General features: G+C 44.7%; 2 protein-coding genes across 3 annotated transcripts in view; one reads left to right on the top strand and one right to left on the bottom strand.

Annotated features, from left to right (window-relative positions):
* Nucleotides 1–24504, bottom strand: part of LOC147033195 (uncharacterized) — a 119619-nt gene extending 95115 nt beyond the window's left edge. The window contains exon 1 of the mRNA XM_085871321.1: nucleotides 24352–24504. The gene's annotated coding sequence lies outside the window, so the exon portion shown is untranslated. The remainder of the gene's footprint in view (nucleotides 1–24351) is intronic.
* LOC147033194 (twinfilin-1-like) overlaps nucleotides 1–25644 on the top strand; it is a 63515-nt gene that overhangs the window by 4063 nt on the left and 33808 nt on the right. The window lies entirely within an intron of this gene.

The following is a 25644-nucleotide window of genomic DNA, read 5'->3' as shown; positions in this document are numbered from 1 at the left end:
AGTTCCCGAGATGATTATTTTGCAGTACGGTTGAGATAAAAGGCTAATATTTTCATATTCCCATTACATTTAATGCCTCAATTATTCCCACCTTTTTTCTGGGGTCAGTTGGGGAACGTTTTTGGCCAGCTAGCAATGCCTGACATTCAATTGAAGGTGACAGGAATTTGTAATTTGTTCACGGAGCTGGAGATAACTCGCTGCTCCACACGAAAGACACTTTACCAAAGACACTGTATGATCTTTACCAATCGGTGCTGGCAGAAGGGTTCTCTGGATTAACATCCTTCTGATGTCAGCACACACATTGATTCCTTGCCCTGCTTGTAACATACCAGGATGACAGTTTATAGCTGGGCTGAGATTCGAACCCAGTCGAGACAGCTCAGAGGTGAGTACGTGTATCCCTAAGCTATCCTCTCCTGTGTCGTGCAATCTATATCAATGATGAGTGGATAATATTTTGCAAAAAAAAAATCTGAATTTCTAAAAATACAAACACAAAGCCTCGTTGAATCCGAGATTCGAGCACAAGCACAAACAGATTGCGACTTGTATCGCATATCATTGTCAAATTGCCAGTGATATTGTTTAGTTTGCGAATGGCATCACATGACGCACATGATCGTAGAGATCAGAACGACTGTTTGGACAATAATGCTCTTGTTTTTCTGAAGAAGTATGGCCAGGTCCTTTTTTTTTTTTTTAAAGATTTCTTGAATTCAACTGTTTGTGAAAAGAGACGTTGGGTAAGTCTTGGTATGTAAACAAAGGAAACAGGTATTGTGAAATGTAAGGTCTGTCGATCAGTAAAGAAACCAAACCGAGGCTGTATAATGTGCCTTTTGTGTTCAAGCAGGAGGAAAAAAAAGTTTGTTTGTTTTTTTTTTGCTTTTATTTTGCACGCACAGTTCATGAATATTCTGCGAAAACATCTGTTTCGTGGCAACAACATATCCTAAAACCACACAAGAGCACATGAATATGACAAAGGGTTTTACTTGCTTAAAGGGAAAACTAAACTCGCATTACAAAACCTGATGAAACTCACATTAAGAAGAAGAAAAAAAACATTTTATAAAGCCACAAATTAGATTGGATTGTAGACGTTAACTTGGGCGTCACGTCTGCCAACATTTAATAATTAGTTCATGGATCTTAATGATCCAATAATAATGTCTTTTAAGAAGAGTGGGTGAGTGCTCCCGGCACTCTGAACAAATTACAAATTCCTGCCCAAATAGGCTACAGGTGAACGTCTGGCCTGGCCATCCTGTTCGTGAAAGATGAACAGCCGAACTTCCCCTTTGGCTGACCCTGCAAGAAGGTGCGATCATTTTGGCCCATGAAATAAGTCGTAGTTATTAGATCTGATCTTGAACGTAATGGTTTTAATTTGCATTCTTATGGGGAAAAAAATACACCATTAAGCAAAAGAAACCTCATTGAATTTCCCAGTAACTATGCTAACACTTTCTGTGGAGGCAGCCATCTTGTTTTTGTGGGAACATCATTGGTACTTAAACATCACGTGACTTTTTTTCTCTGCCAATCAGGAGTCAAAACGGGGAAATGATTGAAGTGGTTTTTTTTATTTCGAAACAGTGCTTAATTTTTTTTTAATTTAGTGTGTGCGTGCGTGTGCGTGCGCGCTGGGCCGTCTTAAGGAGTGGGCACACTGGGCAGTTGCCCAGGGGCCCCACGATTCTAGGGGCCCCACGCTGCCATATTGTTCTTGAGAGATCTCTTGGGAGAGTAGATAAATTACTCAACCTCTCATTGGGAAGGCCTGGGATTCAAATCCCTTTTCAAATTATATTTATAATATAAACTAGCATAACCCGCGCTCTGCGCGACATGTTGGGGTGGGTGTGTTTGAAAAAGGAACTGATGCAGAGTATCAGTAGTAATTTTACTTTAATGCAGTAAGTGGAATACGATTTCACTGTTTCAGAACCATTTTATTTACTTTTTTTTTGTACCATGCACCTCATATGGTCTTTGAGATAATGTAGGCCGAATATCACGTTACTCGAGCGCAGAACAAAGTCGAAGATAGCGCGACACGAAACCACAAAGTCGGAAATAATATAGAAGATAATTTGTGCATAACTATCTGACAAATGTTATTTCTTATAATGTTGATAATCTGCAATAATATTGTATTGTTATAATGTTGTTAATCTGACTTGCAGCTGTGGATTTTAATTGCCTAATTGGTGCGAGGTTGTGTGTTTGTGTTTGCATGGAAAATGACATCCTGAAGACCATTGACTTCAAACCAATTATAAATCAATTCTCTGCAAAGAAATTTCGCAAACATAATTTGTGTTGATTAATAATAAATAATTCACACTGTACCATCTCCGTCCGGTGTACCAATTAATTATCATTTATATGTTGAAATGTTTGTGTTTTCAAGGCTTATGTTATATTGTTCAAAAGTTTGTGTTGGTTAATCCTCACTTTACAGCATGTTTTTTTTATGTTGAAACATTGATTTTGTTGAAAGTAACAATCAATCTATAGGCTTAATTATATTGATCGTTTACATTTTTATTCCCGTGGGTGGGTGGGGAGGGCCCCCAGTGCATTGCTTAGCCCAAGGCCGACAATGCTGTTAAGACGTGTGCGTGCGTGCGTGTATAATTAAATTAGTCATATCGTATGATATGATTATCATTATGAGATTATCATTATGATAGTCATTATGAGATTAAGGATTTGTCACTCCTTAGGTGTCATTTCCCTGGTCTCTGTTTATGCTCCGACTGAGGCGAGTGATCTCACCGTGAAGGATGCATTCTACGCCACACTCGAGTCTGTGGTTGATCAGTGCCCCAGACGAGAAACACTTCTAGTCTTGGGGGATTTCAATGCATCGACTGGAACTGATAGGGACGGTTATGAGGTGTGTGTTGGTCCCCATGGGTCAGGAACTATGAACCAGAATGGCACTAAGTTCCTTGACTTTGCAAGAAGTCATGGACTTAGGGTGGCTGGTTCATGGTTTCAGCGCCCACAAGCTCATCGCTGGACTTGGTATTCCAACGCTGGCGGTGTGGCAAAGGAGATTGACCATGTCCTCATTGACGGTCGTTGGAGGATGATCCAGAACTGCAGGGTCTACCGGAGTGCTCAGTTCCTCAATACTGACCACAGGCTTGTTGTAGCAGCTCTAAAGCTGCACCTTAAATCCTGGAGAATGGTACCATCCCAGCCGAGGCTGGATGTTGCCAAGCTCAGGGATGAGAGAGTAGCTGAGGAGTTTGCGAACAGGCTGAGTGGACACTTGGGGGGTCTGGGTACTTTGGGGGTCCTGAAGAGTTGTGGAGCGCCTTCAAGACCACCGTCCTTGATGTTGCCGGTGGATGCCTTGGAGCTCACCGCAGGGCAAAGAAGAATTTTGTCTCTCAAGGGACACTGGATACCATTGACCAGAGTCGCAGGGCCAGGCTGAATGGCAGAGCTGAGCTGTTCAGGGAGCTGAGGCGTAAAACTGTACGTGCACTGAGGGTGGACAAGGAGGCCTATGTGCGAGGAATCTGTGAGGGGGTAGAGCATCACCTGTGGACAGGTGATTCTCGTCCCGCTTACAGGGGAATTCGCGCATTACGTTCATCCAAGCCCATCCCTCGGAGCACTACAGTTCGAGCAGAGAGTGGTAGGCTCTTGACAGAGGAGTCTGAAGTGAAGGCCCGCTGGGCCGGTTACTTTGAGCGGTTGTACCAGGCTGATCCCCCAGCTGTCGAGTTGGACGTCAAGGGTGTTACAATCCCTGTTGCTGACCCTCGAATCAACTGTGTTCCACCTACGCTTGTGGAAACACGGGCTGCGGTGAACCAGTTGAAACGGGGCAAAGCTCCTGGGATCTGTGGCATCCATGCTGAACTTCTCAAGGCTGGTGGAAATGCTGCACTCGTGTCGTTGCATGCAGTTTTGTGCTCTGCCTGGAACACAGGCATCATCCCAACTGACTGGAAGAGGGGCCTTGTTGTCCCTCTCTGGAAAGGGAAGGGTGATCGCCAAGACTGCAACAACTACCGAGGGGTGACGCTGCTCTCAGTGCCGGGCAAGGTCTTTGCTCGGATAATTCTCGATAGGGTTCGCCACCATCTGCTTGAGCACCAGCGTCCAGAGCAGTCAGGCTTTACACCAAAGAGGTCAACGATTGACCGTATCCTTGCACTTCGTGTCCTCACCGAACGCAGACGAGAGTTTCGGCAGGGGCTGCTTGCAGCCTATGTTGATCTCTGTAAAGCGTTCGATTCAGTGAATCGGGATGTCCTCTGGAGGATTCTTGGTCTTCGTGGGGTACCACCAAAACTGATCGATCTGATGTCTGAACTCTACTCTGGTACTGAGAGTGCTGTGAAGTGTGGTGGTACCATCTCTGACTTATTTCCAGTTGTTACTGGAGTTCGTCAGGGATGTGTACTTGCCCCCACACTTTTCAGCACTTGTATGGACTGGATTCTAGGGAGGATGTCGGAGAAATCAAGTTGCGGTGCGTCATTTGGGAATGTCAAGATCTCGGACCTTGACTTTGCAGATGATGCAGTCATCTTTGCGGAGACTTTAGACATCCTCTTGGGGGCCCTCGAGGTGCTGAATGAGGAGTCGGAGCCATTGGGATTACGGGTTTCTTGGGTCAAAACTAAGATCCAGGCTTTCGGTGACATCTTGGATTTTTATTCCCATGGGTGGGTGGGGAGGACCCCCAGTGCATTGCTTAGCCCAAGGCCGACAATGCTGTTAAGACGTGTGCGTGCGTGCGTGCGTGCGTGTATAATTAAATTAGTCATATCGTAGATCCTCAGTTTTCAAAATTACGTTTTTCTTTTAAATGAGGGTTGTTGCAGAACAAGTGTTTGCATTTCTTAATGTGTGTGAAAACAATACATGAAGATAGCCAGAATTGGTAAATTTGATTAATATTTCTGTTCATTGTTGCTTTTGGTTTGGGAAATGGTACACCCCCATATGATTCCTCCTCCTCCTCCTCCTCCTCCTCCTCCTCCTCCTCCTCCTCCTCCTCCTCCGCCTCCTCCGCCTCCTCCCATTTGACGCATTGCCTCCGGGTAACATCCCCAGATGGGTCACCACTGTGTTGCAGGATATTCAACTGACGTGCAGGAATTTGGAATTTTGACAAGGTGTTAGCGATAGCTCACCTACTCTTCATGAAGGACACCAACTAATGCTAGACACCCCATATAAATTGTTACTTTATGGATAAGATATGGTACACACCATATCCATTGAGTAAGTAATTGTTAATACTTAATATGCCACAAAACTGCAAAGTAAGTGATGCTGTATGCAAATAAGAGCTTCAACACAAAGGAACAGGGAGGTTGTAAATATGAGAAGAGGAACAATTCATTCAGTGGGAGGTCACAAGCTCAGAAACAATGGCAAGTGTAAGAATGAGTTCCCACTTGGTGAGTTTGAAATTATCTTAATAACACAGATGGGCGGGCATGACGGGAGTTGCCAAAGTGGGTTTACCCCGATTGTGCTGACGCTGCAAGCCAAAGCACAATAATTGAGTTGAGTCACACTGAACAAGAGCTGAAAGAGTTGATCCAGCTACTATCACTGCCCCATTTCCATGACAATATGAACCCTCCCTCCACCCACATTTCCTGTTTGTGCTCAGACGAAGGGCGACTGCTCAAAACCTAAGCCGTATATCACTTCCCACAGTGGTGAACGTACTCGTGCAGACTTTTGGTCGATAAAGTCTGTTGTTTGAACTCGTCCGCCAACCGACACTGAGATTTCATGAAAACCGGTACTCCATTGTGTCACTGCCGTAGGTGATTTGAGGGGAAAACCCCAGTTGCAAATCTTCATGGTAGAGTCTGATGGAATAATATAATCGGCGCTGACCCTACCACTGTGCAAGTGGCAGTGGGTACTTCAAACTTAGGCCACAAATGGACAAAGAGATTTGTCAGCTGATAAATGCAAAACATGTCACAGCATCGCTTCAAAGTTGGTGAACGTAATTCCAGATAAATGATACTGCCAACCGCACCCGCCCAGCACAGGCGAGAGTGTAAAGCAGTGCAGTGGCTCCAAAGGCAAGCCAAACGACCACCATAAACAAATGATTGTTTTGAAAGTATCGCAGGGGCGTAGCTCATGTTCATGTGCTGCCATCCTTTGACATGCTGTTGCTTCGGCAATGCTTTCCCGAACCCTCAAGTATGATCGATGAAGTATATTGTTGAATTTGAAATGCACTTTTTAATGCCCTGTTCAACCGGATCGTACAGGAGCTAATTGTGGGGTATGTTGAAACAGATAATTTGCACTTTGCATTCAGTGAGCGTGAATATGCACTCGTATTTGCGATGAAATTTGGCCAATAGCTATTGCAGCCGACAGGATCTTGCCGTCTCTCCTGAATAAATAAATTAATAAATAAATATATATTCGAGTTGTTTGTCAGAGGTTGCTTGGCGAGAAATTCAACTTTGCGGGTTAGTTGTTCGGTTTGAGCGTTCGCATTTTGCATTGTCAAAAGTTCGACAACCGGAAAAATGTGGCAAAGAAACCCTAAAAAGATGTTTAACCCTCAAAGGACGAGCACAGTGAAATGCTGAGCTGTTCTCTGTTTCGACAGTGGCTGCGTGCCATGGATTTCAAAAAGTTCACTTAACTGCTGATATGCACATTTAAGAAATATAAGGAACTTGTATATAGGAAGAGGTCATTTGGCCCATCATGCCTGCTCTCTATCAACAACACATTGATTCAATCGATCAGTTTATCGACTTGATTGCGAATTTTTTTTTTTGTAAGTGATGAAGAGTGTTGTCTGGTGAGGATTCAACAAACATGGACACGCATTCACTTTTTGATGAGACGATCTCACAGACATCACAAGCACTACCCATATCTACAATCACCCATCCATACCCAATCCAATGACCAATTTGGAATTGCATAGGTACCGAGCAGCATCGGTGGGGACACATGGACGTTCTAATGTCCATGTACTCCTGTATCCCCAATGCTTATAGGTACTGTACCTATCTGATTCCAGTTTAAATCTATCTACCATTTTTGCTGCCACCACCATCCCAGGGAGACATTACACAGCTCAGGGAAAGTAACGGTAAGAATACATTAACCCCCAATTTTTTTTTTTCTTGAATTTTAATCATGTGTTTGATAGAATGAATTTTCATAGTGTAGTGTGTAGCCATGATTGATTATTCTTATTCAAACACCTGGTCTGATATTTTGCTCATTAATTTAATTGACTGTTACAAAAATACAAGACTGCGGCATAATACTAAGAGCACCCCTCTGAAGGCCCAGTCACACCTTGACATCTTGGCCAGCTTATGCCGATTTTTGAAAAATTTGTCTAAAACGCTGGTACACGTCGAATACGTTATGGGTAAGTTTTGGAAACATTGAGAGCACGCTGAAAAACACTGCCATACGTCGTAGTACGCTGGCTTTCATCGTTGTACTTTGCAGTTGTCCTCAAATTTTAGCATGCTTGAAATTTTACGACTTATGCCAGCGTATGACTCGCACGTTCCGCTACGCTGGCCATAAGTTGTGGGCACGTTATGCGATCATTGACACACGTCAACACACGTTACTTGCAAGTTAATCATAAGTCGAAACACGTCGTGGTAATGTTTAGCGTACCTGAAACTTATTTCTAACCTATGAGTAACGTGTTGTAGGCACCTTACGCGATCGTTGACACACGTCCACACACGTTACTTGTAAGTTACTCATAAGTCGAAACACGTCAAGGTAATGGTTAGCGTCAGTGTTCCAGACTCCCTGTTTTTTTTTTTTCTTCGGTATGACGGTGATGTTGATACTTCGATTTGTAGTGCGGTTATAATTTAAATCGTTTAGCGGCAGCCTATTAATTATATTATATTATAACCGCACTAGAAATCGAAGTGTCAGCATCACTGTCATAACGAAGAAAAAAAAAAAATTAAAAAACCAGGGTGTCTGGAACACTGACGCTAACCATTCCCTCGATGTGTTTCGACTTATGAGTACCTTACAAGTAACGTGTGTGGACATGTGTCAACAATCGCATATCGTGCGTACAACTTATTCCCATCGCATGCGGAACGTGTGAGGCATACGGCAAGTACGTCGTAAAATTTTTAACACGTTTAAAATTTCAAGACGTACTCCACTTACTACGATGTATGATAGCATACTTTAGCGTTCTATTCACGTATACCAAACCTACCCATATCGTATTCGACGTGCGCCAGCATTTTAGACGCATTTTTCAGAGGTCAGCATATGCTGGCAAGATCGCCAAGGTGTGACTGCGATGTTGACACTTGCATTTCTCCGGCGGTTATGATTTGAATCATTTTGCGGCAGCCTTTTAATAGGCTACGTCACATCATCGTCGGCGATACGTGCAGCGTGCTATGCATAAGTTAGAATATCGTTGGGCATAGGTTGTGAACGCCGACAACAGGCTAAGCATTCGTTGGTATAAGTTATCTATAAGACAACGAAACGTTCTGTGTCCATTACTAATATGTTATGAATACGTCCGAATCTTTAAAAAAAACATCAAAAGTTCAACGTAAGCCAGCGTTTTACATACATTTTGATACGTTGCCATTGCTGGCTAAAACGTCAAGGTGTGACTGGGCCTTAAGTCTGGGAGGTCGGCGGTTCAACCCGAGCTGAGTCGGACCAAAAACTTAAAAATATCTATGTACTGCTTCCTTGCTCAACACTCAGCATATAAAAAGGATAGGGTAGGGGCAAACAACCGTGGGTTGGCAATCGGTGCAGGCATGATGGACCAAATGGCCTCCTACATTGAAGTTACTTGTAAAGAACTAATTTGATGTACTATTTATGGATGGTTGAAACAGCAGATTTCTGGACGTTCAGATTAAACATCCAGGGGATTTTATAAATTGAGAACTTAAATTTATTATATTTGAAAACATTGACTTCCATCTAATTCATATTCTTAGCACTGATTAAAAAGCCTCAAAAATGTAACGGATGATTGATTGTCTGTCTTCTTTCTAAGACGAGTAGCCTTTTCAGTTTATTTTTTCTTATTAGAGATCAGATCATGAACCATGCTCTATACAGAGCCTCGGTGCTCCTGAAACATTTTCTTTGGTGAGGGTTACAATCCCGGAGGGGTCGCCACTCCGACAGGAATTCAGGGCAGGAATTTGGAATTTGTTCAGAGTGCCTCCGATAGCTTTGCAAATGACACCGTGGGATTTTTAACGTCCACCAACTATTTTTTTTTCTTGCAGTGCCTTCAGAAAGTATTCACACCCCTTTTGGACTTTTTCACATTTTGTTGTGTTAGACTGAATTTGAAATGAATTATATTTGAATTTCTCTTTTTTTTTGTCACCGATCTACACAAAACACCCTATAATGACAAAGTGAAAACATGTTTTTGGAATTTTTTTAAAAATTAATTAAAAATGAAAATCTGAAATGTCATGCGTCAATAAGTATTCGACCCCTTTTGCTATGACACTCCAAATTGAGCTCGGGCATGCAATTTCCTTTGATCATCCTTGAGATGTCTCTGCAACCTGATTGGAGTCCACCGATAGCCAATTCAATTGATTGGATACGATTTAGAAAGAAACTCACCTTTACTATGCAAGGTCCCACAGTTGACAGTGCATGTCAGAGCAGAAACTCTACCTTGAAGTCCAAAGAACTATCCGTAGAACTCTGAGATAGAATTGAGAGGAGGCATTGATCTGGGGAAGGGTATAAAACAATTTCTGGTGTTGAAAGTTCCCAAGAGCACAGTGAGCTCCATCATTAGGAAATGGAAAGAATATGGAACTACCCAGACTCTTCCTAGAGCTGGCCGTCTGACCAAACTGAGCAACCGGGCAAGAAAAACCTTGGTCAGGGAGGTGATCAAGAAACCAATAACCGCTCCGACAGATCTACAGAGTTCCTTGGCTGGGATAGGAGAACCTGCCGGAAGGACAACAGTCTCTGCAGCACTTCACAAATCTAGGCTTCATGGGAGAGTGGCCAGATGGAGATCCTGCTTCAGTGTAAAAGACATCAGACTGCGACGAAGATTTATGTTCCAACAGGACAATGACCCCAAGCATCCAGCCAAAGCGATACTGGAACGGCTTCAGAACAAGAACGTGAAAGTCCTTGAGTGGCCCAGCCAAAGCCCAGACTAGAATCCCATTGAGAATTCGTGGAAAGGTTGAAAGATTGCTGTTCACTGATACTCCCCATCCAATTTGACAGAGCTTGAGGAAAATCTACAAGGAAGAATGGAAGAAAATCCCCAAATCCAGATGTGCTAAGCTGATACAGACATACCAAAGAGGACTCAAAGCTGTAATCGCTGCCAAAAGCACTTCTACCAAGTATTGACTTGGGGGGGGGGGTGGGGGAGGGTTGAATACTTATTGATGCAACACATTTCAGCTTTTTATTTTTCATTAATTAGTAAAAAAATTCTCAAAATATGTTTTCAATTTGTCATTTTATGGGGTATTTTGTGAAGATGAGTGACAACATTTTTTTTTTTAAATTGAAACCGTTTCAAATTCAGGCTGTAACACAACAAAATGTGAAAAAGGTTGAGGGGTGTGAACACTTTCTGAAGGTACTGCAGCTTGTGCAAATCTTGCAACTTTTGAGCGATGTTGCACAAATATTTGTCACAGAATTCTAAACCTCAGAAGTTCTATGATATATATATATATATATATATATATATATATATATATATATATATATATATATATATATATATATATATATATATATATATATATAATTTTTGCTTGAGGCAATGAGAGAAACTGCAAAAGTTGCTGTTCATTCTTGGTGTGTTGAAGGAAAAGTCCTAGGGATTGAAGCCTGAAAGCATACGATGCATTCCAAGAACCTGCTACAAAGCTCAACCAACCCACAACCTTTGTAGTATGACAATGATCATCGCGGTGTTCAAATAACTTCTCACAACAAGATACCCACAATAGTCCAAAGTGCGACCTTTTTATTTTTCAAGGAAGAGGTATATCAAATTCGTAAGGATTCTTTTTTTAAAAATCTTACTAATACCTCATTACAGTACTGTACTTGAAGATTGAATAATAAAATTGGCTTTCTTCTTCATGTTCTTGTTCTTGTTCTTCTTGTTATTGTTCTTCTTGTTGTTTTTCTTGTTCCTCTTGTTGTTCTTCTTCTTCTTCTTCTTGTTCTTTTTTCTTGTTCTCTTCAAAGGACTCCTCCAGCCGATCACGAAGATGATAAGTGTGTGTGTGTGTGTGTGTGTGTGTGTGTGTGTGTGTGTGTGTGTGTGTGTGTGTGTGTGTGTGTGTGTGTGTGTGTGGGTGTGTGTGTGTGTGTGTGTGTGTGTGTGTGTGTGTGTGTGTGTGTAGATGGACGTTGGTCCAAATTCATGTTGTTAAAATATATTACGGACGCACAGGCGGATAACTCCAAAAGATCACGGATGCCGTCCACAGCACTCATCTATGGCCGGATCTCCACACCTTGGGTTGGTTTACCATACCAGTGGGATGAATGAAGCAGATGGGGAACCGTGTTTGCAACTGCATAATGACTACTAATTGGCTGAGCGAACCAACATTACGCGTTTGCACTCTATCATCTATCGCTTCAATTATGCACCGGGACTAATCACCCCAGGAGCGCCATCTCAAGTCAAACCCGAGCATGATGAGTCCTGAAACAAAATCAACTCTTTCATCAATTTGTTACACACAAGCCATTGAGCAGGAAATTGGCAGGAAATGGTGGGGAATTCAGAAAAGGGTATTACAAGCAATATTCATAAATTTACAACACACATACATTCCCACTTATCCCCCACACAACACACCCACCCATCGGTGCCTTACAGCAATGACTTCGCACTTTTGCAATAAATGGATCCCGACACCCGAAGAAAGAAAAGAGAGTGTGGTAATTGGGGTGAACAATGGTGGTGAGAAAGAGAAGTGTGGCATCTTTTTAATGCCATGACACCTTTCTCAATCCCGGTTGAGGTTGTAATCGCCCACAGCTCGGCTGTTTGGGCTCACCTCCCATGCACTCCTTCCTTCACTCTGACAGCTCCCCGGTCGGGGTTGCTGGATGTGCTCTGGCCGAACATGATGGTCTGTATGACTGTGAGTATCTTGTGCCGTGATACGAAGGGAGGCGGTGGCTCCATCTCATAGTGGCGACAACCGGGTTAGATGAAAGGCATGCTGAACTCGTAGGTGTGCATCAGTGTGTAAAAGCCTCAGAAAGTCTTGAAGAAAAGAACGGGTCAGAAAGAACGTCAAAAAATGAATGAAAGAAAGAAAGTGTGAAAAGTGAAGAAGCATCTGAGAAATATTCTTCAATGTGTGGTAGAGGTGCGGTGAGAGGAAAAGTACTGTGAGAACCCCAAGTCTCTGATCGTGAAATCCCCGACTTTGCTTGGTGAAAGACCCCGACGTCTGCTTGTGAGCTCTTTGCATTCCTTCCTTTATTGCCTCGCCCCCCCCTCACTCCTCAACTTTGCAGATCCTTGTGGGGGGTGGTCAGCCTCCCCACCCCCAGGTGGTGAACGGTGGGGTCCCATATTTTGACCCAACAGCAGCTCCTGACTGGTGCAATGGGCCCTTGCATAGCTTACTTTCTGGAAAAGGAGACGGGGCATTGAGCGTAGCGCCCACCTGTCAAACTTGATGGATGGCTTCTGTCTGAGGCTTCTCTTGAGGTGACATTGCAATGCGAATTCAAGTGCATTTTGTGAGAAATGGTGTGAGATGAGTAGGTTAAAGAGTAAAGGAACATGAACTTGGTCTAACTCGCATTCGCAATGCACATCTATCCCCATGAACACAATATACTTAATTGCTAAACAGAATACTTTGAGATAACGAACTTTTAATCAGATGTGAATGCGCTTTCTCCTCCCGGGGAGGTTCGTAACTGTCCTCCCCGGACTCACAACCTTCAGGATATTTATTCAGCTGATTCTGGAATCGTTCCAAGGGGTCACTACTTACAACACCAGCATGGAGGTTGTTCCGGTCGGGTATGGAACGTTGAACAAAGACAAATTTGTCGACATTACCCCTTGGTTGAAAGTGTTGAAGCTTCATATATGATGTTTCCACGTAACTTGTGTTTTACTTCTGTTAAAGAAGGCACTTGACGTGATGGCCACCAACTCTCTCAAGGTCTTATAAACCATCGTAAGTCTGCCGACAGTGCGGCTCTGTGAAAGACTTTGCCATTTCAAGTCGAGAATCATGCTGGAAAGGCTGCTCGTCTTGCAGTAGTTATTGCTGATATAGCTGGCCCCTCGACGTTGGATATTCTCCAATTTCTAGATGTCCGATTTGGAGTGGGGGGGGGGGGGTCCTGAACCCTTGAGCAGTATTCCACATGAGGTCTGACGAGGGATTTGTAGGCAGCTTACCTGACTTGGCGAGCTCTCTTGTGTCGCGGCAAACAAATTGCAGTTGCTGGTTTGCCTTTCTCAAGATAGTGTCAGTATGAATCGTCCATGCAAAGTCATCACTTGTGAGCACTCCAAGGTGTTTGTGGGAGCTGTACTACTGGAGAGGGTTGTTGTGTATGGAGTATTCAGTGACTATCGGATTACGGGCTGGTGTGAAGTGACATCAGCCAAGTCTGTTCCCACTTATGTAAGGCTTCAATATAATATTGGACCATCCTTGCATCACTTGGGTTGTCAATTCCTCTGTGCAGGACACAGCCATCTGCAAAGAGGCTTGTTGATGAAGAGACTTTCTCTGGGTGGGAGATCATTAATGCACAAGAGAAAAAGCGTGGGACCAGGAACAGACCTTTGCAGGATACCTGATGCAACATGGGCTGCTAATGACTTTGACCCTTCTAATACAATTGTTTGAGTACGGTTTGTAAGAGAAGCTCGGATGCAGGGAAGTTGTTGACCGCGGAGTCCGAAGCGATAGAGATCGAGTCGCCGTCGTGAGTGTCACACCGTGTCAATAGTTTTAGAAAAGTACACCACCACCATGTATTTGTGTTTCTTTCTCTTGTATGCATCAGCGAGGTGATATGTTGTCAGTAAAAAGTTGTGTTTCGCATGAGTGACCTTGTCGTACACCGTGCTGACACGATGCTGACTGTGCATTGTATTTGTCGTGTTTCTTGGACTATTGTGAGGATCTATTTCTGAGAAGATCTTGAACGCCCCATTTTCATTTCACCTGTGCTGGCGAGCAATGCGACGTTTAGAGGAGATTTGTGACATTTTGGCGATTCACCTTTGGTTAGTGCAGTTACTGTATATGGCATACACCTATTTGTATATTAATATGTGGCATACATCTATCTATATTATAGTACCGTATCTGGTATGTGGGCTGCCAGGAGAGCCAAGAGGTATGCATGCTCGTCTCTAAGCTGTCTAGCCTGGGTTTTGAATCTCGGCCCAACTACAAGCTGTCATCCTGGTGTTTCATAGGCAGGTTGATTCATCAACGTGTGTGTGTGCCGTCCCTTGGATGGACGTTAAACTGTGCTTCCTGTCTGCAGGCATTAGTTTGTGGACGTTAAAGATCCCATGGTGTCCTTCTTGGAAAGTAGTTGAGCTGTCGCCGGTACCATGGCCAAGTTCCAAATTCCTACCCCAACTACTGCTGGGAATACAATGGCAAACCACCCAGTCTAACTCTTGCCAAGAAACTGTTCTGGCAGAACAAACATTGTGGTGCATTGGATCGGATATGATATTGTAAGCACCTGCTGTATTTGTATATATATATATAATGTATCATTTGCACTTATTACCTCCGCCCACCGAAGGGGGATGGAGGTTGTGTTTTCACTCCTGTCTGTCTGTCTGTCTGTCTGTCTGTCTGTCTGTCTGTCTTTGTGTGCAGGATATCTCAAAAAGTTGCGTACGGATTCGGATGAAATTTGGTGGGCAGGTTGGGTGTGTGACGAGGACAAATTGCTTAGATTTTTGTGGAAATCCGGATCCGATATATATATATATATATATATATATATATATATATATATATATATATATATATATATATATATATATATATATATATATATATATATATTTTTTTTTCGTGATTCTTCACCATTAAGTGATGGGGCTAAAACTGATTGATATATAGCATGATATCTCAAAAAAGTTATGGACAAATTCGGAGGAAACTTGGTGGATAGGTTGGACATGTGACACGGACTAATCGATTCGATTTCGGTGAAGATCCACAACTGGATCTGGATAGGATAATTTAATTTTTTTTAATTTTTAAAGGGATTCTTCACCATTGAGAGATGGGACCAAAAAAACGACATATGGCATGATGTTTCAAAAAACTTTTTGAGATGGATTATCACAAAACTTGGAGGATAAGTTGGGTTGGTGACGAGAACAATTTTGGTTCATGTCCAGATTCAGTTCGGCCTATCGGTGGGATACAAAATGTGAACTGCTTAGCCTAGCGGAGGTATGTGCTCTACTCGGTGTCCTAGTTGATGTAATATGCTGCTAGAGAGATAGCGATTCTATGACTGGCCTGGGTTCAATTCCAGAAAGAGAATAAATACAGTGCAGTATCACATTTTGCATGCTTTCATTATATGTTGTAATGAAGAGGGTCTGCGTTACTGGGTAAACAAAACACTGCTGCAAGGCATAAATTGACCATGTATGCACCAGGCTGTTAAAACTGCAAATTGTACAGTCAGTGATTTTTGTGTTTCCAAAAACCCTCCTAAATTCCGTTGTGTTCTCTCCAAGACTCTTCCTCTGTCAGGATCTTATTCTCTCCAAGCTTCTTATTGTCAGGTCAAGTCAGATGAGATCTGCGACTTGCTGCAGGTAACATGTAAACCTGTACTAGACTGTTTCATGGTCGGGTTGTCGGTGACGAAACCGTCTCCTCCACCAAGTTTCCTGGTGAGGAGGGTGTATGATTGTATGATATGGACATCCAGCAGGATTAAAAACAAAACCTGTCAAAGGGTGGAGGAGCTCCTTGTGAGCCAACGGCCATCCATATCCGGTGCCCAACTGTGTCTACAGACGTGCTCCTGCAGTTGGGTAACTTTTTATTAGGAGATTGGTGGCAGGATTTGTACTCGAGCCACCGTAAAACTCTTCATTTCACAAAACATTCGAATCGCACGAAAAAAAAAAATCTGAAAACCATCACCGTGGGAGTACCTCCTGCGCAGCTGCACAGGGCAGATCACCGGATGATAGGATTGGGGAAAAGCCTTCAGGACCCCCAATCTTTGACAGGAGGAAAACCACGGGTTAACCTTCCCAGGTCAGATTGCAGTAGTGTGTGTCGGGATGGCGCTGAAGTGTCGACCACCAGACGGTGGTCTCTTTGGGTTTGACTGAGGCGATCCCTTCAGGTGGTTGCCCAGAATGTCCGATTGCGAAGAGAGGATCATCACCTGTTCATCATCTGAGCTCAAGCGTTTGGACATTGGTATTGCAGCACTTTCTGAGGTTCAGAGACCGGATTGTGGCGAGATCATGGTGGGGGGTTACACCGACTATTGGTCTGGTCGCTCTGATGGTTACCATGCCCAAGGAGTTGCTGTAGTTGTGTCCAATATGCTGGCTGCAATGATAAATGAGGTAACAATGGTCAACGAGCGTATTGTGAGACTCAGGAATCGTCACGCCTAAGGTGTCATTTCCCTGGTCTCTGTTTATGCTCCAACTGAGGCGAGTGATCTCACCGTGAAGGATGCATTCTACGCCACGCCCGAGTCTGTGGTTGATCAGTGCTCCAGGCGAAGTACTCTTCTAGTCTTGGGGAATTTCATTGCATCAACTGGAACTGATAGGGACGGTTATGAGGTGTGTGTTGGTCCCCATGGGTCAGGAACTATGAACCAGAATAGCACAAAGTTCAATGACTTTGCAAGAAGTCATGGACTGAGGGTGGCCGGTTCATGGTTTCAGCACCCACAAGCTCATCGCTGGACTTGATATTCCAACGCTGGCGGTGTGGCAAAGGAGATTGACTATGTGCTTGTTGATGGTTGCTGGAGGATGATCCAGAACTGCAGGATCTACCGGAGTGCTCAGTTCCTCAATACTGACCACGGGCTTGTTGTAGCAACTCCTAAGTTGCACCTTAAATCCTGGAGAATGGTACCATCCCAGCCAAGGCTGGATGTTGGCAAGCTCAAGGATGAGAGGGTAGCTGAGGAGTTTGCGAACAGGCTGAGTGGGGATTTGGGGGATCTGGGTGCTTTGGCGAATCCTGAAGAGTTGTGGAGTGCCTTCAAGACCACTCTCCTTGATGTTGCTGGTGGATGTCTTGGAACTCACCATAGGGTGAAGACAAATTTTGTCTAAAGGGACACTGGACCCCATTGACCAGTCGCAGGGCCAGGCTGAATGGCAGAGTTGAGCTGTTCAGGGAGCTGAGGCATAAAACTGTACGTGCGCTAAAGGTGGACAAGGAGGCCTATGTGCGAGGAATCTGTGAGGGGGTGGAGCATCACCTGTTGTCAAGTGATTCTTGTCCCGCTTACAGGGGAATTCACGCATTGCATTCCTCCAAGCCCGCCCCTCGGTGTACTGCATTTGGAGCAGAGGGTGGTAGGCTCTTGACAGAGAAGTCCGAAGTGAAGGCCCGCTGGGCCGGTTACTTTGAGCGGTTGTACCAGGTTGATCCACCAGCTGTCAAGTTTGACACCAGGGGTGTTACTATTCATATTGCAGACCTTCTAATCAACTGTGGTCCACCTTCGCTTGTGGAAACACAGGCTGCCGTGAACCGGTTGAAATGGGGTAAAGCTCCTGGGATTTGTGGCATCCATGCTGAACTTCTCAAGACTGATGGAAATGCTGCACTCGTGTCGTTGCATGCAGTTTTGTGCTTTGCTTGGAACACAGGCATCATCCCAACTGACTGGAAGAGGGGCCTTGTTGTCCCTCTCTGGAAAGGGAAGGGTGATCACCAGGACTGCAACTACCGAGGGGTGACGCTGCTCTCAGTGTCGGGCAAGGTCTTTGCTCGGATATTTTTTGATAGGGTTCACCACCATCTGATTGAGCACCAGCATCCAGAGCAGTCAGGCTTTACACCAAAGAGGTCAATGATTTACCGTATCCTTGCTCTTCGGTTCCACACCGAACACATATGAGAATTTTGGCAGGGGCTGCTTGCAGCCTTTGTTGATCTCTGTAACGTGTTCGATTCAGTCAATCAGGATGCCCTCTGGAGGATTCTTGGTCTTCGTGTGGTGTCACCCAAACTGATCAATCTAATGTCTGAACTATACTCTGGAATAGAGAGTATACTCTGTGAGATGTGGTGGTACCATCTCTGACTTATTTTCAGTTGTTACTGGAGTTCGTCAGGGGTGTGTACTGGCCCCCACACTTTTCTACGCTTGTATGGATTGGATTCTGGGGAGGATGTCGGAGAGATCAAGCTGCGGTGCACCGTTTGGGAATGTCAAGATCTCTGGCCTTGATTTCGCAGTTGATGCAGTCATCTTTGCGGAGACTTTAGATATCCTTTTGGGGGCCCTCGAGGTGCTGAATGAGGAGTCGGAACCACTGGGATTACGGGTTTCCTGCGTCAAAACTGAGATCCAAGCTTTCAATGATATCTTGGATGCTGCTGTCCTGTCTGTACCTGTTTGTAGCGAGGAAGTTGAGGTTACGGAGAGATTCATTTGCATTGGCAGAGATATTCATGTCTCTAATGGCTGCGAGCCAGAGATCAACAGATGTCTGGGTCGGGCCCGGGGAATCATGGATTCACCTGATCATGGGGTGTGGCACTGCTGGTACCTATGTGGGAGGACGAAAGTCCAAGTCTTCAGTTCCTTGGTGCTTCCGGTCTTGCTCTACAGATGTGAGACTTGGACCCTGACGAGGCACCTGAGATGGCAACTTAATTGTTTTGGTACCAGGTCTCTTTGGAGAATCCTTGGCTATTACTGGTCGGACTTTGTGTCCAACGAGCGGTTGCTGAGAGAGACTCAAATGAGATTTGTTACCTGCATAGTCCGTGAGCATCAGCTGCGGCTGTATTGTATGGACATGTGGCTCGTTTTCCTGACGCTGATCCTGCTCACCAGATTCTCTCAGCGAGGGAGCCTTGTGAGTGGAGGAGGCCAATAAGCCGACCACATGCTTCGTGGTTGCAGCAGGTTGATCGGCATCTCAAGGAGATGGGGATGGGCCAGGCATCTGCCCGTGGGATGGCCAGACGGAGGCCCCTGGAGTACTCGTGAAAAGTGGACGCAGCTGATGTGCTGCTCCGGCACATGCTTCTACACCTGACCTCTTCCTCTGACTCTTCCAAGGGGTTGGGTCAAGCAAGCCTTGCCCAACTCAGAGAATCCATCGGGCTTGGTCAGTGATGCTCCTGTGCAATGCGTTTCACCACCAGACAATGCAAAGACAGGACCATTGGACCTGTAGTTTATCGGGGCCCCGGCCTAATGTTGAAACCCATATTTGGTCGCATTCTGACTGGTGTGTCTGGAGAAGAAGATTTTTGAAGGAATTTGTGCGATCGCCATTTTGACAAGCTTCCAGTCACGTGATCAGCATTTATCTCCGCAATTCAACATCCTTAACCCGGCCTGATGTTGCAACCCAAATTTGTTCGCATTCTGACTGGTGGGTATAGAGAATAAGATGTTTGAAGTAATTTATTTAATTTTTCACCAAAATTGACCAAGTCGGCCATTTTGACACGCTTCCGGTCACGTGATCGGTATGACTTCTGAAATTTAACATCCTCACCCTGGCCTAATGTTGTAACCAAAATTTGTGAGCATTCTGACTGGTGGGTCTGGAGAAGATTTTTGAAGGAATTTACCAAGTCCGACATTTTGACCTTTTTAATGTCACGTGACCGGAACGAGCTTTACAATCCCCCTTTTTCAGTCAGGAGCCGAACATTGCTGCCAAATTTCATTGGGATTGGCCCAGCAGTTTGGCCGGAGAAGTCAAAATCTGAAATTCCAATTCCAGATGAGCTCGAAATGGGGGGGATAATAATATGACGGCTTCTTTTGATGTTTTTTTTTTGAAAATTATTTTTGGCAACTCATCTTTTTATGATTAAGTATGGGCCCGTAGGGGCGTGCCCGTAGGTGAGTGTCAGTATGTGCAGCCCTCTCTCGCCCCTCTCTCTCGCCCCTCTCTCTCGCCCCCCTCTCTCGCCCCCCTCTCTCGCCCCCTTGCTAGCCCCCCACTCTCGCCCCCCACTCTCGCCCCCCACTCTCGCCCCCACTCTCGCCCCCACTCTCATCCCCCTCTCTCATCCCCCTCTCTCATCCCCCTCTCTCATCCCCCCTCTCTCATCCCCCTCTCTCATCCCCCTCTCTCATCCCCCCTCTCTCATCCCCCTCTCTCATCCCCCTCTCTCTCGCCCCTCTCTCTCGCCCCTCTCTCTCGCCCCTCTCTCTCGCCCCTCTCTCTCGCCCCTCTCTCTCGCCCCTCTCTCTCGCCCCTCTCTCTCGCCCCTCTCTCTCGCCCCTCTCTCTCGCCCCTCTCTCTCCTCCCCTCTCTCTCCTCCCCTCTCTCTCCTCCCCTCTCTTGCCCCCTCTCTCTCCCCCTAGTCTCACCCTTCCTCTCTCCCCCTCCTCTCTCGCCCTCTCTCTCGCCCCACTCTCATCCCCCCCCTCTCCCGTCCCCCTCTCTCGCAGATATTGGTCGACAGATAAATGGCTGTAACTTGGGAACCGCTCGTCCGATTAATATCAAACCTCGAAAAGGCACATCTGCGGGTCCCCAGCAATATTCCTGGCAAGTTTCAATCAGATCGGACCGTCAATCGTGCAAAAAAAAAATAAATAAACATTAATTGTGACGTCATTTGTGATGTCACAGCACCGTGTCTTGTCATTGGTCGACAGATAAATGGCCGTAACTTGGGAACCGCTCGTCCAATTGATATCAAACCTCGAAAAGACACATCTGCGGGGCCCCGGCAATATTCCTGGCAAGTTTCAATCAGATCGGACCGGCGGTCGTCGAGAAACGGCGGTCGCAGACAGACAGACAGACAGACAGACACACACACACACACACACACACACACACACACACACACACACACACACATTGCTGGAATTATAGATAGATTATAAAAAATTTTAAAAAATTTTTCCAATGATTTTCTAACATAGGGCCTTGCGTTTGCATTCCATTTTCCCGGACAACTTAGCAATCTCTATATCCGGGTTTTCCAGCAATGTGGATCGTGAATACAGGGTGAATACACATTGCCTGACACATGTTCTGAATGTTTATAACCAGGCTGCCTTGTACAGAGCTCTGACTGTATGTGTAAACACGCAAGTACACTACTGTACTTAAAATATGCACAGTCACACTTCCCACTACACACGGTCTTTGTGACTTCCATTCACTGCACATTGTAAACAACAAAAACCCCACAGGCACTTCCAGAATCTTGCTGCCATAAAGACTGAGTAATACCCACAAGTGATCAGGCCCATGAAAGATCACATGACGTCCCATCGTCTTTGGTCACGTGAGCCTCCGTTAGCAGAGAGCGAAGCTCCGCAGCTGACTTTCGTTTATGGACATTTTTGTTTGTCGACATTTTCAGACTGTTTTGTGATTATTCTTTTCTCTGGAACCGTGGCGTCGCGATGGATGCATCAGGATGCAATTTTCAGCTTTATAGTGGCCTGACAGGATGGCCCGGAGGTGGCACACACTCGCCACTAAGCTGTCTTGCTTGGGTTTGAGTCTCAGCCTTGCTATAAACTGCCCTCCTGGTGTTTCACGGACAGGGTGATTCAACAACGTGTGTGTCGTCCCGTGGATGGACGTTAAACGGGTGTCCTGTCTTCTAGCATTTGTTGGTGCACATAAAATATCCCATGGTGTCCTTCGCGAATAGTAGGTGAGCTATCGCCGGCACTATGGCCAAATTCCAAATTTCTGCTCTAACTGGGACAGCCACGCCCCCTGCTAATGATGCTACCCCGCAGCGTTGTGCTCCATACGAATGAAGAATAAGTTTTCAAGTGTACTGAGAAAGTACTAAACATTTTTGAGTGAGTAAGTGAGCCAGTCAGCGATTTGGTGAGTGAGTGGTTAGAAAGAGCTTGTGGTATGAGTGAGTAGAAATAAGTTGATGGTATGCTTCTACTTGTCTATTAATGTATGGAATGCACTTATTTATTTATTACATACAAGGTTGTGTGCACCTATTTTTAGCTTATCTGGAGTTGGAATTCCAGATAAGGTATTGTCATCGTGCACAGTCCGTCCATCCTTCTGTCTCTTGTTTCAACTTCCCCGGCCGAACTGCGGGGCTGATCCGGCTGAAATTTGGCAGCAACGTTCCGCTCCTTACTGGTAATGGGGATTGCAAAGCTCATTCCGATTAATGTTATAACCCTAACCTTCTTCTCATGACCAACCAGTCAGAATGCTACCAAATTAGGGTTGTAACATTAGGACAAAGTCCTGACGTTAAATTGTGGAGGCCATGTCGATCACGTGACTGGAAGTGTGCCAAAATGGCGGTTGTGTAAATCCCTTCAAAAACCTTCTTCTCCAGACTGGCCATTCAAAATGTTACCAAATTTTGGTTACAACATTAGGCCAGGGCCCAGGTAAGCTACAGGTACAGTGGTTGTATTTTTATATACTGTCGGACCCCGCTATTCGTGGACAATGTGTTCCTGTAAAATGCTGCAAATGTCGCGGCATAAAATATATATATATATATTTTTATACATGGTCTAGGCTCTTGGAAGAGTGATTACACAAAACAAATCAGGACACAACATAACAAGGGGAAACACCAACAGCAGGGTGGAGGGAGAAAGCGGTCGCAGACAGACAAGCAATACAAGGGATGTAGGTCACGATGAGGGGTAGGCGAGAATGCAAAGGGTGGACAATATGGATACATAAGCAAAATTGTGCTTGACCAGTTTGTGATTTTTGTCAAGGTCTGGGGAGAGTGAAGAGGCTGCTGCCTGTCTGTCTGAACGATGAGAGATGTCATGGCAGAGAGTGGAGTCATCAGCAAAGAGATAAAGAAGGTTTTTCTAGAGAGTCATTGAGATCATTGATGAGGATTAGGAATAATATGGGGCCTGAGAACACATATGGGGCCTTGGGGTACTCCAGCCTTGACAGGTGAGGAGATGAAAGGGTTCCGTCGAGAGCCACATGTTGTCTACGAGAGTGGAGGAAGTCAGTAATCCAAGAGTGGAGTTGGTCTTAGATTCCATAGGCAGACAGTTTGGAGAGCAAGGCGGGATGCCGGACTGTATCAAAAGTTCGAGATATGTCCAGAGAGACGGCCCTGATCTCGTGTCTGATATTGAGGGCCTCCACCATTGTTGGGGACATAGAAGCCGCATGTCCAAGGTAGAGTGACCAGGTCTGAATCGGAATTAATGATCTGAGATGAGGCCGTTGGAGAGAAGGATTGATTTTATGTCAACTGTGATGATTGATTCAATGACCTTGCTGATGACTGGAAGTACAGGAATCTAAATGGAATGTCATGAACTGGGTCTGTTTTTGCATCTTTTTTATGCAATGCTGTGATGTTGGCTGATTTCCATTTTCCCAGGCGGATAAAGAAGACCAGTCCTGAAGAATTTTTTAAAATTACTAAAAACGAAAATAAAAATAAAAACCGCGAATACATGAAGCGTGAATGTAGCAGCGGGTCACACTTTATGACCTGTAAATACGTGGGGTCCACGAGTAGCGAATCTGTGAATGGCGGGGTCCGACAGTACTTGAAGCACCCATTCCTTCTATGTTATTGTCCTTATTCAAAAGACCTCTCGCTGTGTAATTCAAAACACCTCATTGCACTTGAAAGCATGAGGACGATACACCTTTACATAGAAAATTTGCACCCCCCCCCCCCTGCCGAAGACAACCAACAAAGATAAAAACACCCCTATGCACTAATTAGGGTCATGCTGTTTCTCAGCAGCAAGTCTGGACGTAATTGGGCCAGAACTGGAGGAGGAGTAGTGCGACACACAAACACACTAACCCACACCGGTCTGTGAATTATTTGTAAGCAGTATGTATATATATATATATGGTATGCACCTATTTGTCTATAAATATATGGTATCTCTCGATTTATTCATTATCTTGTGGTGTGACCTTTGAACTTCTGGGTATCACCGATTCTCAACAATAGGTTTTTGAAATCCACAAACCCACTGCTGACTCAGGCTTCTGATAAGGAGCCGACATCCCAAGACTGAATAATTGACACTTTATAAACTCAATATAACAATGTAAAGTAATTTCCTACTTTATAAAAGAAAAAGTTTTACTTTTGCTTCCTGGTACACTTCGAGGTTCGAGCCGATGCCTCGTGGTGCACGTAGTCCGCCGAAGATGTTGCGTAGCTTCTCTATAAATGCATGTTCATCTAAAACTTTACAAGCAAGTCTGAAAACTCTGCTTTTTCAATCTACTCCTGAAACACGACATGCATTTGCTCTGCAGAGCACAATCGGAGGCCATCTGTTTAGGTTGGAATTTTTGACCTCCCTCCCTCGCCCCCCCCCCCTCTCCATCCCACTGTATGCGTCAAGCATTCCTCCTTTTCTCCTCTCCCTTTACTTCTGTCTCTTCCCATCATAACCTCCATTATCATTCCTCTCCTTTTCCCTCCCTTAAATCTGCATGTAATAAACAGTTTTGCCCCTTAAAGTGGTTGGAGTTTTCATTTCGCATGACCAAACAAGCAGTTTTAAAAATTTCATCTAAGCGGATCGGCTTTATCTAACGTACTTCTCTTTGTGATAAAGAACTAACTCAGTTGGCATCCAAGAGTCTTTTTTTTTTTTTTAATATCCTTAACCCGTGCTCGATGAGGCTCACGAAGGAGATGGTGCATCAACTACTTCCAAGATAAGGAAATTATGGAACATTATTGTACCTTTGGCATGAATTTCAAGGATATTATGTCTCGATAAACGGTTGTCAACGCACCGTAACTCCAGAAGGCATTGGTTGAAACCTCGATATGTGCAATAGCGTAACGTAACTTGCAACATGCGCGAATACATTCCAACCATATTCTATCGATGGAAACTTGATGATGTGCCGGTTGGTTATGTCTTCATAAAATGTATGAAAGAACTTGATTCATTGTTTTAATGCTTCCTCCCAAATGAGTATGTATCAATATGGGAATGGATAACATCGGTGTTTCCGTTGCGGTAGTCAGGTTGGAGTTTGGCACTTTGGTCGCTCTTGTTAGTGAGATGGTCATTTGCCTTCTGGCACCATGATTATTACCTCCGCCACCGAATGTGGATGGAGATTACGTTTTCATCCCTGTCTGTATGTCTGTATGTCTGTTTGTCTGTACATCTGTGAGTAGGATATCTCAAAAAGTTAGTGACTGATTCGGACGAAACGCGGTGGACATGTTGGGTGTGTGACGAGGACGAACTGATTAGATTTTGGTGAAGATCCGGAATGGGATCCGGCCCATCAGTGGGATACAAAAAAAAAATGCACTGTTGATGCTGACGGAGGTATGCGCTCTACCGAGTGCTGTTCTAGTTTGATTATGTTCCTCTCCTCGACTAAGCCTGGTTTTGGCTTAATGGTTA

This window comes from Eptatretus burgeri, chromosome 2 (genome assembly GCF_056783735.1).
Source record: "Eptatretus burgeri isolate ZD-2024b chromosome 2, Ebu_testis_v1, whole genome shotgun sequence".
Taxonomy (NCBI): Eukaryota; Metazoa; Chordata; class Myxini; order Myxiniformes; family Myxinidae; genus Eptatretus; species Eptatretus burgeri.
The sequence above is the reverse complement of the archived record's forward strand: the minus strand, read 5'-3'. Positions and strand labels throughout refer to the sequence as shown.